General features: G+C 37.7%; 1 non-coding gene across 1 annotated transcript; it reads right to left on the reverse strand.

The window, feature by feature from the left end:
- Positions 1 to 14,181: 14,181 nt before the first annotated feature.
- Positions 14,182 to 14,288, reverse strand: LOC144236804 (U6 spliceosomal RNA). Its single transcript, XR_013336653.1, has one exon. It is a non-coding gene; the product is annotated as a U6 spliceosomal RNA (small nuclear RNA).
- Positions 14,289 to 17,630: the final 3,342 nt, after the last annotated feature.

Genomic DNA, 17,630 nt, shown 5'->3' on the forward strand with positions numbered 1-17,630 from the left:
TTTGGCTTGGGCAAAAATACAGTCAACTTCTTCTTAAATGTTTCTGGCTTTTATAATGGTTTTCTTTTCTGGCTTCCTTTAGTGCATTCCTCCACTGTAAATGTAACAACAACTCACACAACTCTGACTATGAGATGAGTAAGCTATATTCTCTCAAGCTACTGAAGACAGGAGGATATTTATGTGGTTATACAGAAGTTTCTCTTCTGGAAGCATAATCTCTTCCCAATACTGCAGTGGGGCCAAAAACGTAGTGCTGGAAAATGAAAGCACATAAAACCTGGGTTAGGGAATGGCATAGGACCAAGCAAATAGGCATGTCATTCCTGGGATAGGAAGGATGGACTATAGTTTGACACTAATTTAGAAGAAACAAAGCTTCCTTTACACAAAATAATCAGTAAATACTTGACATATAGAGTGAGCCTTCAGTGACTGCAAATGGATGCTTAAAATGTGCAAATAGCGACAATGGTCCTAGAAGACAAAAATGGTGCCTGAGCACAGACTCGTGAGATTCAAGATACAGCATGGAGATGGACAAAGGAAGAAAATCAGAACTTAGGTATTGCAACAACAGAAGATATCCAACTGAACTCACACTGAGCTCACTCACTTGAACAGAACTGCCTAATGGTACCTCCAATTCTTTAATGAGGAATGATAAAAATATATATCTTTTCTAATCTGCTGCATGTGACTATGTTTGAGTTAGCAATGAAACTCTTAGTACTTATTCTACGGTATGAATTACGACATGCCAATGGATAGTTTCTCTGTTTTCATGAAATCTTACAGCTATCTGGATTGGCAGTGAAGGTTCTGGTGTTGCGATTATGCGAACAAGGAAAGTTCACCTTCCAGAGGGTCCTGTATTACATGTTTCTACTTATTTTATGATACCAACCAGAGAGACTCATGTGAGCCACATAAGGTTGGGTTTTAGCTAATAACTCTCTTTACAGAGTAATTCTATAGAAAAGAATTTCAGCAGAAATTCTTTGGACCACATGCTTGCCTTTTGAATTATTTTATTTTTAACACTAAGTTCATTTGAGCCAGAGCTATTTAGTGAAGGTATAGTGTGTATGTTTATGTGTGTCACTGTGTATGGATTTGAGAGACAGAAATACCCCATTAATAACAGGCAAATGAGCTCTGTAGATATCATTCCAGGAGAAGCTGACATAAGAAAACAGCACCCACATTTTGGACTTGGACTTTTTTTAAATTATTTTTGCCTTGGCAGTAGGTAAGAGAAAGAGGGACGGTATCTAATATGACCTCTGGATTAAGTATTTTTCAATGGCATTCTTTTTTTTTTTTAAATGTTTTATTTATTTCTAGGAGAGAGAGAGACAGCGTGAGCAGGGGAGGGTCAGAGAGAGAGGGAGTCACAGACCGAAACAGGCTCCAGGCTCTGAGCTGGCAGTCAGCACAGAGCCCGATTGCTATTTCCTTGTCTGAGCATCAGATGAAATGATTTACATTCACTTTTAAGGGCCCTATTGGATAGGAATGTGCTTTTTAATCACAAGAGAGAAGAACACTCATGAGATGCCTGCATCAGGAAAGGGCTAAGGGAACTGTGTTCTCATGACACGCTCCCATGGGGGCTTTTCCACATCAAGTAGAATGCCAGGTGAAATATGGGTAATTATGAAATTGATTACTGTGTGTGCACACACACTCACACATGTCCATTGCCTTTAACTGAGCATGTAGAGTAAGTACGCTGTACAAACGCAACCCCACCAAAGTGGATTCAGTCTGGTCACACCAATGGTCAGACTTTTGTGTAGACTGTTTTCTGGCCGAGTATTTGTTTCTGAACCACACAGACATTGCCTAATGTTTATTCAAACTTATCAAGCCTAAGAATATTCTTTAGACTTCTTCTTATGGTAGCGCCCATTGTTCCACCTGCTGAGACTCAAACAAACACCAGTGTGTCTTAGGAATGTTTTTGTCACTGCTGCAGTTAGATGTTTCCTCAGGGACCCCAGGAATAGCAACAAACTAGGAAACTCCATCAACGTTATAGCTACCTGCCTGAGCTTTGGTTAATCTTCTAGAACTTGGAGCTGGCGTACAGGGAGTGGGTGGTAACACACCTGAAAGTTTCATTTGGAAGAGATCAGAACACTCTCAGTCTTACCAGTAAAGCTTCTGGCTTGCCGCTCCCCAAACATGCCCAGTCCCATTCAAAATAAGATCTGACATAGGACTATGTTCATAGAACACTTTCTCACTGTTTCAGAGGTTTTCACTTAAAAAAAAAAAAAAAAAAAAGATGCCGCCAGGCTTGAATCCACTTGAATTGTCTAAAAACAATTACAGGAGCTTTTATCTAAGCAAATTTTTTTAAGTGTCCATTAAATCTTATCATTAGTGGCCTTGATGGTAATGTAGTCTAAGCTAGAGCTTGTAAATAGGAAAGGGTTCATTTTCTAAACAGGCCCTTGTGGGGAAATTGTCCCTTCATAACTGATGACTGATAGAATTCAGTGAACTAGAGCTTAATATGAGTGTTCTGGCCTCTTTGTGGTATGATCTGATAGCGCATACGTACTACAGGGCTCCTGACAGTTATGGTAAGCGATGTCACTCATCTATATTAAAAAATAAAAATGGTAATTTTTCATTTTTACTTTTTCTGGATGGCTGCAAACTAACAGCCACATTTGCATTTGACCTGAATGATGATTATATAAAGAACAGTTTGTAAGACTCAATAACCTTTAGAAGTTAATAGACATTAAATGATGTGCAAACAAAGAATGAAGACTATAGATACATTCCAGAAGGAGTAATGCAGGAAGCAAGCACAAAATGGACAAGTTAATCTTTAGGAAGTATTGTTTCCCTTGAATAAATAGAAAGATGAGGAAGTGGAGGAGTCGAGGGAGGAGGAGGGATGAGTCTCTGGGCAAGGAGGAGGAGGAAGAGAAGCACTTGATTAAGCCTGTGTTTGAGCTTGAGTTACATCACACTGAGATTGTCATGGGGAAAGAAAGGTAGACATTTTAATATTTTTAAATTTGGAAAAGAGAGATGAATGAGGAAACCATATTAATCTGAGGGCAACTTTTATTAGCAAGCCATCTTGGTTTTAAAATTTATTTATTTATTTATTTATTTTGGGTGCCTGGGTGGCTCAGTTGGTTAAGCATCTGACTTCAGCTCAGGAGATGATCTCACAGTCCGTGGGTTCAAGCCTCAGATCGAGCTCTGTGCTGACAGCTCAGAGCCTGGAGTCTGCTTCAAATTCTGTGTCTCCCTCTCTCTCTGCCCATCCCCCACTCGCTCTCTGTCTCTGTCCCTCAAAATACAATAAAGACATAAAAAATTTTTTAATAAAAACTTGTTTTTTAAAATGTTTTATTTATTGTTATGAGAGAGACAGAACACGAGCAGGGGAGGGGCAGAGAGAGAGGGAGACACAGAACCTGAATCAGGCTCCAGGCTCTGAGCTGTCAGCACAGAGCCTGATGCTGGGCTCGAACTCACTAACCCTGTGATCATGACCTGAGCTCAAGTCAGAAGCTTAACTGACTGAGCTACCCAGATGCCCCACATCTTGGTTTTCATACAAGCAGTATACAGTATGGTCAGGAGAACATGCAGTCGGATATCACTGGAACCAGATAATAATTCCAACTTGGCCTGATGCTAGGCAAGCCAGTCACTTTGCTGCTAGGTCTTTGTTTCCTCACTTATAAAATGCACTTCCATTTTTCTCACAGTTTGATTATGCCCAAAGTAGAGTGTGTATATCAAAGTGTTCTACAAATTGTTATTTTTTTAGTAAACCGCATTTGATCGACTAGACATGAATTCGACTTCCCACTCTGCCCCTGGCGAGAAGCTGGATCTGAGGCAATTTCTTACCTCCCTAGGCAGGTGGAGAGGATGGGGAGTGTCAGATAAGATAGTCCATGTTTTTTTTTTCTTCCAGCTCAGAGCCCTGATTATATAATACAGAAACGACAGGCCAGAAGCTATTTCAACTAATTCTCAAAGTAACTGATACATTTCTCCAAAGAAAAAATGTCTAAAGAGGCTGTTGGTGGCCTGAAAGAGTTAATGTAGATTTTTAAGCAGCCTAGTGACAGCCTGAGAACAGTGATATTTGGCTGACTATGACAAAGAATCTGACCTCCCCTTATTTGTAGTGCCAAAGTGGCATTGCATAAGCTGTCAAGCCCCAAGCACCAGAAGCCTATCACCAAATATTAATTTACCTGTTGTGTGCATCTAATAACTGACAGCTCTGAATCCCATATCATTTTTGGTGGCCTTCCCACTGACATGTTCTTTGATTAAGAAAATAGTCAGCCAGAAAGTCAGTGTGTCCCTAATGTGGCCACCTCGGTTTAGCCTCCTTATTATGCTGGAATATTTTCCTCTAAATTACATTTCCTGTCTTCATAGTGGCAGTTTACATGAATTTAATACATTACAAAATGTGCAGTCCCCTTGAGATTCTGTGATAGATTGTGGTATTCGGAGCCCATATTTCCATGGGAAATAAAAGCCTAGGCCATGGCCAAATATTTTATCAGCTTAGCATTATCTTGAGATAATGGCACTATTAATGCTTGTCACCCTGGTCTGCTTCCCAGGGCTTCTATTGACTCTTTTCTTGCGTCTGAACAAGGTGCTGAAAGTTTTAGAGCTATGAGCTCTACCAGCAATAACCAACCCAGATAGGTACCCTTTGTTCCGTGTTGTCTGGCATATAATCATGCACAGTGAGTCCCTCTGTTAGTTTCCCCTCACTGATACTGAATCTGATTACCAATTATGCTCCATGAGAAGGGATTGCTATGCATTACAGTTTGGCTGTGAGGGCTGGTGATACGGTATCAAGGGATGCAGCACAGCTGTGAGCTCCTATAGGCTCGCTGGAAGAAGAGAAATAGTGAGAGGAAAAGGCAAAAGACATAGCCCCCAGTTCAGCAAAATGAAATCTAAAGTCCTGGGATCATCAAGTTACCAGCCAGGAAACATCAGAAGCTCCCAGATTAAACAGAAATGGGCAATGGGAGGTAAATGTTTCATTGGCTTCTTCAGCTCCATTTAACTACACGGAGAATACAGTAAACAGAATCAGTTGCTATAGAAACACATACACTTATGTTAACTCTTTTGCCTTCTTCTCTACCCATCTTCACTGTATTCTAGTTATTTGTCCAGAAGTTGAGTTCCTACAGGTGAACTTGTTTTTGACTTCCCTACAGGTAGAAGCTTGTTTCTGACTTCCCAGTTACATTAGTCTTTTTTCTTGTTTCACATTTTTCCAAGACAGAGGCTGTGTCTGGGCAGAGTACATTGCTCCCTAAGGATTCAGAAAGTGGTATCTCAGTACACGTTTCTGCTTTTCCCTTGTGTTTAAATTTTGGTGCCTTAACTGTCACCAGCTAACTTATCTTCATAAGCTGTGCTCTATCTAAGTGACTAAAACCCAAAAATGACATATTTGCTTTTAGTAATATTCCAATCATAGTCCACAAACCGTGGCCACATACGCATGGCAGTATTCAGGTACAATAAGAGTGTTCTGTTACTCTGATTTAACAAAAAGCATGAAAGAGCTGAAATCAAAGTGTTGTTAGACTCACAAGCAATGACTTAGAGTTTGCTTTTATAATTTGCCATGTGAAAGGTACATTTAGGACCAGTGTAAGTACACTTTATAATTGCAATGAGTCAAAATAATTTCCCTCATGTGTCCTAGGCAGTCTCACATGATTTGAACTAGAATCATACTTCCATTTTCTGGAAAAAATAATTGCTCACAGATATTGTCAACCATAATAGTTGTACAATTTGCATGAGTCTAAGAGAATTGCCTTACAGCAAGACAACAAAACCTATGCTGCCCTGTTCATGGTGAAAACTTCTTTGCTCAGAATTAGAAGCAAGGAAGGAGGAAAATACAGTAGTACTAACACCTCACAGCAAACTAGCATGTATAGTATATATTTGGAAGTCTTGATGAAGGAATTTCTAGTTCGCTTTATGAGTAACAGACAAGAACATGTCACACTCTTCCGATAACCATCTATCTTATGATATGACACAGGGTGCCAGATCAGTTATCTGTGGAGCACAGAGCTGAATGGAAGAAGTTTACTGAGGGGAGCTCCTGAGATAAACATAAGAGGTGGTGTAGTAAAGAAAGTAGGATTAGGTAGAAGAAAAATTTGAACTGTAATGTAGTCCTGCCTCAGCCATTCCTGTTGAGAGCTCTTGAGTTGGAATGCCACTCACAATAATCCCAACAGGGACCAGTCACTGGATGTGGACGGCTCCTGGGAAGAAGGCATCTTCTTAGGTGAGCCTGCTGTTTTCAGCTGGGGACAAGTCCCACAGAAGAACACAGCTAATGTTCTTAACCATCAACACTCCCGGCCCCTGGGAGAATGAGTGCCTCAGTGCTGGAAGGGGAATCCAGACAGTGTATCACAGCATGCACTGCAGGAACTGTGTATAGGATAAGAAGATAGTATAGTGGATTCGGGATCACGTGGGCTTCAAGTTCAGGCAGGTGAAAATTCAAAGACTGTATTAGACAGTGATGAATTATTATAATCTTGGCCAAATTATTTAACCTCTAGAAGTTTCTGCTTCCTTAGCTGGAGTGTAAGAATATCTTCCTTTATATGATAATTAAATTATATATATTTATATAATATGTACAAAATTTATGTGTGTGTATGTGTGTGTGTGTGTGTGTATATGCACTGTGCCTGCAACATTAGATACACAATAAGTGTTTGCTTTATGCTTCTCCCCACTTCCTCCAAACAGGAGAAAAATTAGTCGGCTAACTATTTCCTGAGCATCTACTACCCTCTCACCATTAGGTTAGCAATGTTGGAGGATAAAAATAAATAGGAGACAAGGTCCCTGACCGATAGAGTACTTACCAGCTAGTTAAAACAAATAAGACTAACATACATAAAACAGTTGCAAGTAGTAACAAAGTTATTGAATAATCTCTTCAATGTATGGTTATGGGAGAAGATCAATGGCAGCTAGACTAATCCAGAAATAAATAACAAATGAAAAGTCTTCATTAAAGAAATCATTCTTGAGCTGAACTTTAAAGGATATGTTACATTTACATGTGTGGCAGAAGCAAAGGATTCTAAATGAGGGAAGACTTCCTGAAAACAGATGAGAAAGAGCAGAGCTTTCTCGTACTTGAGTGTCGTTACATATATGGAACTACACAATTTTGAATTGCTGTACATAAACTGTCACCCCTGAAGTTCAACTTATTCCCTCTAGTGATGCTGCAAAGCTGTCTCTTTAGCCTATTAAAACAACATTGGGCTAGTGAAAACTGAGACTTTGTGTGAGAAAGAGAGAAGCCAATGTTTATTTTTTATGGCTACACATTGATCCTTGGCTTCTATTGACGTTCATAATATACCCTACCCCCCCCCCATCAAATAAGTCACTTGTCCACTTAAAATGGCTTATGCAACTACTAAAGTACTTAGCCATAGGCTGAATTGTATTAACATGAGTTGTGTGCAGGTAAGTGCTCTACCTACCTCCTGTATGTCTCGTACTGATCTGCTACTGTTCATGTGTGAAGGGCAGGGACATGTCTTGTATTTTTTATTTTTGTATTTCAAGCATCTAGCACAAACTGATTAGCTAATTGGGATGGGATAAAATGAATTTGATGACCATGAATAGATTTGCCTAATCAGAACATGTTGGAAAGTAAAGGATAAAAGATCAGGCAGTCGGCAAAATTATGAAAGGCCTTGGGAAGTAGGTAGAGTAGCTTATATTCAAAGCAAGAGTGATTGTGGTTTTGGATCAAAAGAGCTATATAATCAAATTTTTTAATATGGAATAGTCTAATAGCATGTTATGAGATAGAGAAGACAGCCAGAAGCAATCAGAGAAAACTGAGATAATTTCATTAGTAATTGGATGAAGAAGTGTAATAAAGGAAAGACACATCCTAGCTGAGCAATCACAACATGAGGAAATTCAGAGGTCATAGACATGAACCTGAGCATTGAAATCAGTAGAATGAATATGCTCTCCAAGGATGACAATTTGAGAGGAAAACTCAAAACTAAGAACTAAGTCTTGGGGAATGCTCAAAAGTGGTCAAACTGGCAGGAAGAAAGATTTGACATGTGTAGAAACAAAAATGAAAGGAGTGGTTTCTTGAGTACACAGGTGACCATGCACACCATATATTGCCAAAAGGTCTAAGATAGTCCAAAAGCCAGTGGACTTACTAATAAGGAAGTTCTATATGTCCTTTGAGAAAACTGTGTCTCAGGTTAGCAATGGATTAGAAGGTGGGTTGCTAAAGGCTGAATGAAAGAGCAGGGGGCAAGATATGAAGGTCATGTACATTTATTATGATGGTTAATATTATGTGTCAATTTGGCTATAGTACCCAGTTGTTTGGTCAGACACTTTTTTTTTTTGATGGACAACAAATCATTGGTTGTCGGGGCAGGGTGGAGGGGGAGGGCGTGGCTCCCAAGGAGCAGCGGGAGGGGTGTCTTCGGGGAGGTGGAATCCGTATCCCCGTGGTGGCCACGAGAATCTCTATGGACAACCAACCTCATGGAACTGTACACAGAAGAGGGAAGATGAGCGTAGAACAAGCGAATCCAGATGTGGCCTGTAGCCTGGTGGCCGGACCTGCGCCAACACGAGCTCTGGGTCTGAGAGGGCACCACGGTCCCTGGGGCCGAGTGATGGGAACGCGGGAAGGGCCATGGCTGTTTATGTAACTTTCTGTGCGTCTATAGCAGCTGCAGGGCACCTTCATGCTCCTTCTTTAATATGAAAGAGCCGCATCTAATCAGTCAAAAGCCCTAAAAGAAAAGACGGAGCCCCCTTAAGGAAGAAGAACTCTGTCTCCAGTCTGCCTTTAGACTCTAGACTGAAACATTACAGGCATTAACTATTTGAGAAATTTTTAAATGAAAAAGAGGAAAGAGAAAAACAACAAGTAGGAAATCAAATTATTGTGTGAGGTATAGAAAACAAATTTGAGAGCAAGATGACTTCCAATTGCACGTTGCAACTACACAACAATTAAGAACCAAAAATGACTTTATCCAATAAGACCAGATTGTCCACAAATTCATCCAAGATAAGAACCATATCTCGACCAGTTCATGCAAAGGTTATGGACCACTCTCACCACAGGACTGTTGTGGCTAATTCTCTAAACAAAATGTGTACACCTAGAGCTGTCATGATTCGCTATTCCATCCTCTGTCATCCATCATAATTCTAAGATCAGGAACAAGGCAAAGATGCCCACTCTTGCCACTTATATTCAATACAGTATTGGGAGCCCAAGCTAAGAACAATTAGGCAAGAAAAAGAAATAAAAAGCACTCAAATCAGAAGAAAAAAGAAGGAAGACATAAAATTTTAACTATTTGCACGTGGCAGGATGTTATATGTAGAAAACCTTAAAGACACCACCAAAAGATTTAAATCTAATAAATGAATTCAGTAAAGTTTTAGGATACAAAATCAATACACAAAAATCTGTTGCATTTCTATACACTCGTAATGAACTATCAGAAGGGGAATTAAGAAAACAATCCCATTTACAATTGTATCAAAAATTATAAAATACCTAGGAATAAAATTTAACCAAAGAGGTGAAAGGTCTGTACACTGAAAACCATAAAACACTAATGAAAGACATTGAAGATGACACCAAAAAAATGGAAAGATTTTCTGTGCTTGTGTATTAGAAGAATTCATAGCTAAAATGTCCATACTACCCAAAGCAATCAGCAGATTCAATGTAATCTCTATCAAAAAGCCAATGCCATTTTTCACAGAAATAAAGCCTTAAAATTTATATGGAACCAAAAAAGCTCCTGAATAATCAAAGCAGTCTTGAGAAAGAAGAACAAAACTACAGGTATCACAATCCGAGATTTCAAGATGAACTACCAATCTGTAGCAATCAAAGCAGCATGCTACTGGAACAAAAACAGACACATAGATCAATAGAACAGAATAGAGAGCCTAGAAATAAACCCACACTTATATGGTCAATTAATCTACAACAAAGGAGACAAAAATATACAATGGGAAAAAGACAGTCTTTTTAATAATGGCTTTGGGGAAATTGGACAGCCACACGCAAAAAAATGAAACTGGACCACTATCATACACTAAAATGTGTAAGCTTTTTCATATATTTAGTGTAAATATTCACTTAAAATTTAGTCTAAATAGATTAAAGACTTGAATGCAAGACCTGAAACTATAAAAATCTTGGAAGAAAACATAGGCAGTAAGCTTCTTTACATTGGTTTTAGTGATGATTTTTAAAATTTTAAAACACACAGGAAAAGGCAAAACCAACAAAAGCAAAAATAGACATCAAACTAAAAAGTTTCTGCACAGCAAAGAAAACTATCAGCAAAATGAAAAGGCAACCTGATCAGTGGGAAAAAAGTATTTGCAAATCATATACCTGATAAGAAGTTAATATCCAAAATATATAAAGAACTTACAAAACTCATTAACATAAAACCATCTGATTAAAAAATGATCAGAGGACCTCAACAGACGTTTTTCCAAAGAAGACATACATATTGCCAATATGTACTTGAAAAGACATTCAATGTCACTGATCAGCAGGAAAATGCACATCAAAACCACAATGAATTATCACCTCATACCTGTTAGAGTGGCTATTATTGAAAAGATGAGAAATAATTGTTGGCAAAGATGTGCACGCTTGGTGGGAATGTATATTCATATGGCCACTATAGAAAACAGTATGGAGGTTTCTCAAAAAACTAAAAATAAAAATAAAAAATAAAATTCCCACATTTGGGTATCTGGAGAAGATGAAAACACCAACTTGAAAAGATACAGGCATTCCCAGGTTCATTGCTCCATTATTTACAATAGCCAAACACTGGAACATCCTAAGTGTCTATCTGTGAATGAATGGATAAAGAAGAGGTCACGCACACACATCCTCCCCCACACACACAGAAGTATTAGTCAGCCATAAAAAAAAGAACAAAACCTTGTCATCTGCAACATAGTTGGACTTTAAGGCATTGTGCTAAGTGAAATCAGTCAAAGAAAAATAATATTTGATTTCACTCATATGTGAAACCTAATAAAAGCTCATAGGATTGATAATTGCCAGAGGGGAATAGTTGGTGGGGGATAGGGGTGGGGGGTGGGAAGGCAAAATGGTTAAAGGAAATCAAAAGGTACAAACTTCCAGTCATGAAATTAGTTAAGTCATGGGGATGTAATGTGGAGCATGGCTACTGTAGTTAATAATAGTGTATTTCATAATTGAAAGTTGCTAAGAGAATAAATCTTAAAAGTTTATAAGAAAAAAATTCTTAACTATGTATAGTGATAGATGTTAACTAGAGTTATTGTGACCATTTCACGATATATACAAATTTCAAATCACTATGTTGTAAACCTGAAACTACAACAATGTTGTAGGTCAATTTTACTTCATTTCTTTAAATGTTTATGTATTTATTTTTGAGAGAGAGAGAGAGAACAAGTGGGGAGGGACAAAGAGAGAGGGAGATACAGAATCTGAAGCAGATTCCAGGCTCTGAGCCGTCAGCACAGAGCCCAATATGGGGCTCGAACTCACAGACCACAAGATCATAACCTGAGCTGAACTCAGACACTTAACCAACTGAGCCACGCAGATGTCTCTTACCTCAATTCTTTTTAAAGGACCAAAATGATTTCATCTAATGAGGTAAATTATCCCTAAATCTACCTAAACAAGAGCCACATCCAGTTCAGTCCAGGCCAAGGCTATGGATCATTCTCACCTTAGTGTTTCTGTGACTAATTCTTTAGACAAAACGTATACAGCTAAATCTACCATGTTTTACTCCCGGTCATCCACTGTCATTTCTAGAATGTAGTACCATCTTGTTATATACTAAATTTCTGCATTCTTATCTTCTACTGTGCCATCTCACATTGCATACTGTTACTTAAATCATGTTCAGATTAGGCATCATTGCTATGTAGTCCTGAGTACCTTATACTGTCTGCATTTTGACAGCTATTATGCTATGTTGTTATTGCTATTTGCATGTATCCCATGAGACCAGAGATAGCATTTAGCAGCACCCTAATAAGTACTCAGCAGATGTTTATGATAGAATAAATGAATGAACGAATGAGTAAAGTCTTAATACAGAAATCAATACTCATCAGTAAATTTCTAACAGGAAAAAGATCACACTCAAATCAGGACAACTCTAAGACAACTTTCGTTTGCTTTTACAAAAGAATGAATCACAATGGTGTAGACAGGACATGGAAAATTACAAAGGGACACTGCAAGAATCTGGGAGTCTCAAGGGAAGATTTGTTGCCACAGTTAGGCTCAAAGCAACAAAGTAAGGAAGAGGTTTCTAGAACCTGGAAAGAAAGAGACTTAGAGATAGAACAGGTCAACCTATATATATAGTAGTGATATATGTAGTGTAGTAGTCCAATCAATGGACACAGCCAGTCAGAGACTACCTCCCAGAGAAGGAACCAGAGAAATAAATATCTTGATCTCTTTCTCTACCTTCCTCTGGTATTTTCTTCGGTTCTCCATTGCCTGGAAAGGCCAGAAGGCATAAGAACCTCCTACTTGCAGCCCTTACAGGTCAACTCATGAGGCAGTGAGCGAGACGGGAAAAAGTCAAGAATGGAGTGAGAGGAAAATGAGATACCCAGGCAGCCTGACATTTACAACTGAGATCTGGATCTTTGCAGACATGTCTTCTGATATTCAGTTCATTGAATGAAATCTCCTAAATATGCTTCCTCATGTATTTTACTAGAAATATGTCTACCTTTCTCCCAGCAAATAAATGGATTAATCCTTAAAGGCCTTACCTTCAAATGCAGTCAAATGCGTTGTGAATTAGAGCTTCAACATATAAATTTGGAGGGAGGTGTCCAATTCAGTCAATAACATAATCTCATTTAATTTTCATAATCCATGAGACAGATCTACATTTTATATAAGATTAGAATACATTTTTTTTGTCCTTATAGATAAGAAATGATAGAGTCAGAATTTAAATTTCAATCCATCTTATTCTAAAACCTATACTTTTTAACCTCTCTCCACTACTACCATGAGTTGTGTAGCTATCCCATGAGGCTCCTGTACGGAAAGGGGCCATGTCCTACTTAGTTTTCAACTGTAGCACTTACATAGTGTCTGCTCTATAAGCAACATTCCATAAATGTTCCTAGAATTAAATATGAATGATACAGAGAAAACAAACAAAAAAGGCTTATAGTTTCAAAGCACATTTATCAACCATAAATAATAGAAAAATACAAAACAGAAAACAAAGGAAAAGCAGGCCAAAGCTAAGTACAAGAAACAGTCATTTCTTTTCCTAGATATGCAATAGGTTTTCTTTGATCCACTTCTCTCAGCTGGATTCAAGTTAATATTTTTTTCTACTCACTATTTTGCTAAGAGCTATGAGATCAGCAATTTTTTTTAGTTTGAAACAGTCAGTCTTCTTTTCCTGGAACAGTCTTCTCCTGAAGCAAAAAACTCTCTTTTAGAGCAAAGCCTTCTTCCTGGGGTTCTTTGTTCTGCCAGTGCTGAGTACCTTTGAGCTTCTCTCTGGAGCAGGTCTGGACCCAGTACCTCTCCCTTCTTTTGAACAGCTGAGCAAGTTGTCTCTCATCTTGACTGCCTTTCTATGCTGCAAGGCTGTGCAGTCTGTCTCGGCTCATTTCAGCAAACCCCCTCTTTAGCAAAAGCTGGTTGAATACTTACGCAAATTGACTTTTTAAGGATAAAACTATTCTGATTTAGAACTGATATCTTACTAAAAAGTGAATCAGTTTACTGTACGCAAGCTGACTTCTTCACAAGCAATACAGACTTAAGAATGAACTTCCATGATAAGTAGGGAATGAACCCAATATCATAGCCTATTAAGATTTGGAAAGGATTTTAGGCATCTTTAGACCATCTACCTATCTAATTAAGAAAGCCCACTATAATAAACTGGGAGTTAGGTGACCAGAATGAAAACCTTACATATTGTGAAAGAAAAGCCTGGTTCTGTTCTGTGTTAGACAGCTCTATCAATAGAGCTGCCTCGAATTAAACTAAATTCTACTACTTTTGAAATTGTATTATCCATTATTTTATGTGTTATCCTTGCACAAGAACCACGCTAGTTTTTTCTGCATTATTCCAATTTTAGTACATGTGCTGCCAGAGGGAGCGCTCTTCATTACCTTAAATAATATTTCCTGACCCTGTGTTCAATTCACAGACCCAATTATAGGTGCTAGAATTTCTTCTACTCATTCATGTACCAGAAGAATATGCAATAACTCCCCCTATTTGTCTATATTGTCCACTGAGACTTCCAAAAAATGAAGTCGGAGCAGAACAAGACAGAGAGCTCATCAGTGAGAAAGTGGAATAATTTTCAGAGGATAGAAACAGAAGGCCACAGAATAGTACATCAAAAAAGGATAGGAAGAGACACTTGAGTGTAGGTGGCCATGGCTTGGGTTGGGTGTGAACCACAGTACGGGGGTGGGGTTAACAGGCAGATGCAATAAACAAAATAAATTTTCTCAGAAGTTACAGATATACTACAAGAGTAGAATACATGTTAGAATGGAAAGAAAATAAATCTCAACTTAATTGTACGTCTTGAAATAGAAACATTTGGTAACTTTTCTACACCTGTCTTTTTCACACAATAACCATATTCCATTTATTCTGTAGGGCTAGACCTACAGAATGCCCTGTCACTTGCTCCTTCCTTCAACTCACCCAAGCAGCACATACTCTGGATATTGGTGGCATCTCAAAGAAGCAGGAACAATAGGGTGGAGATAATATACCACACTGCCTGCTGGCCCCACCAAAACTGCCTCTTCCCATGATCACATGGCTTTGTTCCATCTATTCGATGATCATTCCTGCCCCCTTTCATTACAGAAATAGAGATAAAATGTGCTTACTGCCACCAGGGGAGAGTGGCCTTAATAGAAGGCAAGTCCTTATATATAATTCCTATCAGAGAGAAAAAAATAATAAAACTAGTGTTTTGAAACCAAAGTCATTATTTTGGGTGAAATTTGTATCCTAGATGCTGAATCATCCCCCACTAACATGAAAATACATTGGAGTCCTATCAGTCTTTCCCATTATCTATAGTTCTGTTATGGTCTATCTTTATTACCTATTGTTTAAAATTCTCCTAACTCTATTGCCCTGAATTATAAATTCAAACACCAGTAAACTTATTAAAAATAAGTCCATGTGTCTATTGTCCTTTCTCCAATTTCTTAACCCACATTTTCCTCTCAGCCTACTCCATTCAAGCCATTCTGATGAGCCATTTTCACTGAGGTCGCAAATGACACAGATGAATTCTCCTTGGTTTTCCTTAAATACTTAATTCATTTCAAATGTAATTAATACTATTGCTATAACATTTAAAAATGAGCAGAGGATCTAAACTGAATTTCTCTCCCTACCTCTAACACTAGCACCCAGTTCTCCCCTAAAGTTGCTAGTTTTTAGGTATGCATCTAGAGATATTTAATACAAATACAAGCATTTCTTTTTACATTTTGTTTCAAATGGTAGCATGTATTCTTCTGCTTATTTCTTTTTTCATTTACTATATCTTGGAGATCATCCCATATCAGCACATAAAACTTCCTACCCCTCTTTTCCTCTCATTGTGTGCTTTTACATTATTTGTTTAATTGTTCCCCTACTGATAGACATTTTGGTGTTTTTAATCTTTCACTTACAAATAAAGCTACAATAAATAACCATACATATCTCATTCCATCCATGTTGGAGTTTACAAGGTAATTTTTTTTAAGTAGGCTCTATTCCCAGTATGAAGCCCAACATGGGGCTTAAACTCACAACCCTGAGATCAAGACCTAAGGTGAGATCAACAGCTGAACACAACCAACTAACCCATGAAGCACCCTACAGGATAAATTTTTGAATGGAATTTTTAAGTCAACGAAAATGTGTATTTTTAAATCTTTGCTGTATATTACTAAACTCCCCTTTATATAAATCATAATTTATAGTTTCTCAACATAGTTATCAATGAAGTGGTTTATTAGAATTGTACACTTAATTATTTACTTACATTGCTCCTTTCAAAACACTATATGAATAGTGATTTGGTACATAGAATGATTTTCTGCTATCCCATCTCCTCTCTATCAATTATAGAAAATTTAAAAAAATCCTTCTTAGCATTAAGCTTTTAACAATTAAAAGACTTTATTATACTCCTGTTACTAGATTTATCAGTTCTAAGTGTATATTTTGATCCATTGTTATAAAAGACAAACAACCAAACTTATACTTTCTTTCTTATGCACACTCCCCTTTTTCTTCCCAACTTTTTTTTAGTTACATGATTTATTCACTGTCAAGATTTATGAAAGTTGTGCTATGTTTTATAACCACAGCTTACACAATGGTTTGCACAGTAGTCCTGAAATCTGAATAGTCAGTCTTCCAATGACAAACCCTGCTATCAGAGCCTTACGGTTCTAATGTCTCAGTCCTACACTCCTAACATTCTTTACTAACCTTTCATCTCTTATCAGCCTCGAAGAGTATCTTCAAGAAGGCCTCATAGTAATTATATGATCTGAGCTCTTGCATGTTCAAACATATTTATTGCCTTTATTTTAGAAAATAGATGTTGCTCTGCTAATTTCTGGTGTTGACTATAGCCCTGGAAAAGTCCAATTATAACCTCAGCCATCATAAAATACAGAATGATTTAAACCAGATTGTTTGCTTGCTTGTATAAATAAATAAATGAATAAATTAATGAATGAATGAGTGAGTGAAGGAAGGAAAGGAAAGGAAAGGAAAGGAAAGGAAAGGAAAGGAAAGGAAAGGAAGAAAGGAAGGAAGGAAGGAAGAAAGGAAGGAAGAAAGAAAGAAAGAAAGAAAAGAAAGAAAGAAAGAAAGAAAAGGAAAGAAAAGGAAAGAAAAGGAAGGAAAAGAAAAGAAAAGAAAAGAAAAGAAAAGAAAAGAAAAGAAAAGAAAAGAAAAGAAAGAAAGAAAGAAAGCTAACTGCTATTCACATGTATTTGGGAATACAAACTATGGAATTGTTTTTGTTGTTTCTGCTGCTTTTGCTGTTGAAACATACACTCTTAGATCATGCTTCCATGAAAATGGCATACATTAAATAGATCATTTAAAGCCAAAGAGCAAGTATTAAGCATTGAGTACTCATTTAATGTTTTAAAAACAAAAACAAATTCCACTCCCCAAAATTCTGGCTATTAAATGAATTGATGTATAATTTGGGATTCCTGTCACAAAGATTTCATAACCAACTTGTCCTGTGCAATGAATCTGCCCTGAGCCAAGTTATGCCTCTGCCTTACATAAGGTAACATTTTCCTTCCACTGAAAATCAGAGATTGCTAAACATTTCTAGTATCTACAAATTTTATTTCCTTCCCTAAGTCATATGCTGTGTTACTTTACTTTGTTTTAATGGGCCAAGAGAGTTCTTTTCTCCAGTCACTAAGGGGGTTGTTTTTTACTCTAT

This window comes from Crocuta crocuta, unplaced genomic scaffold, assembly GCF_008692635.1.
Source record: "Crocuta crocuta isolate KB4526 unplaced genomic scaffold, BGI_CrCroc_1.0 scaffold175, whole genome shotgun sequence".
NCBI classification, from domain to species: Eukaryota; Metazoa; Chordata; class Mammalia; order Carnivora; family Hyaenidae; genus Crocuta; species Crocuta crocuta.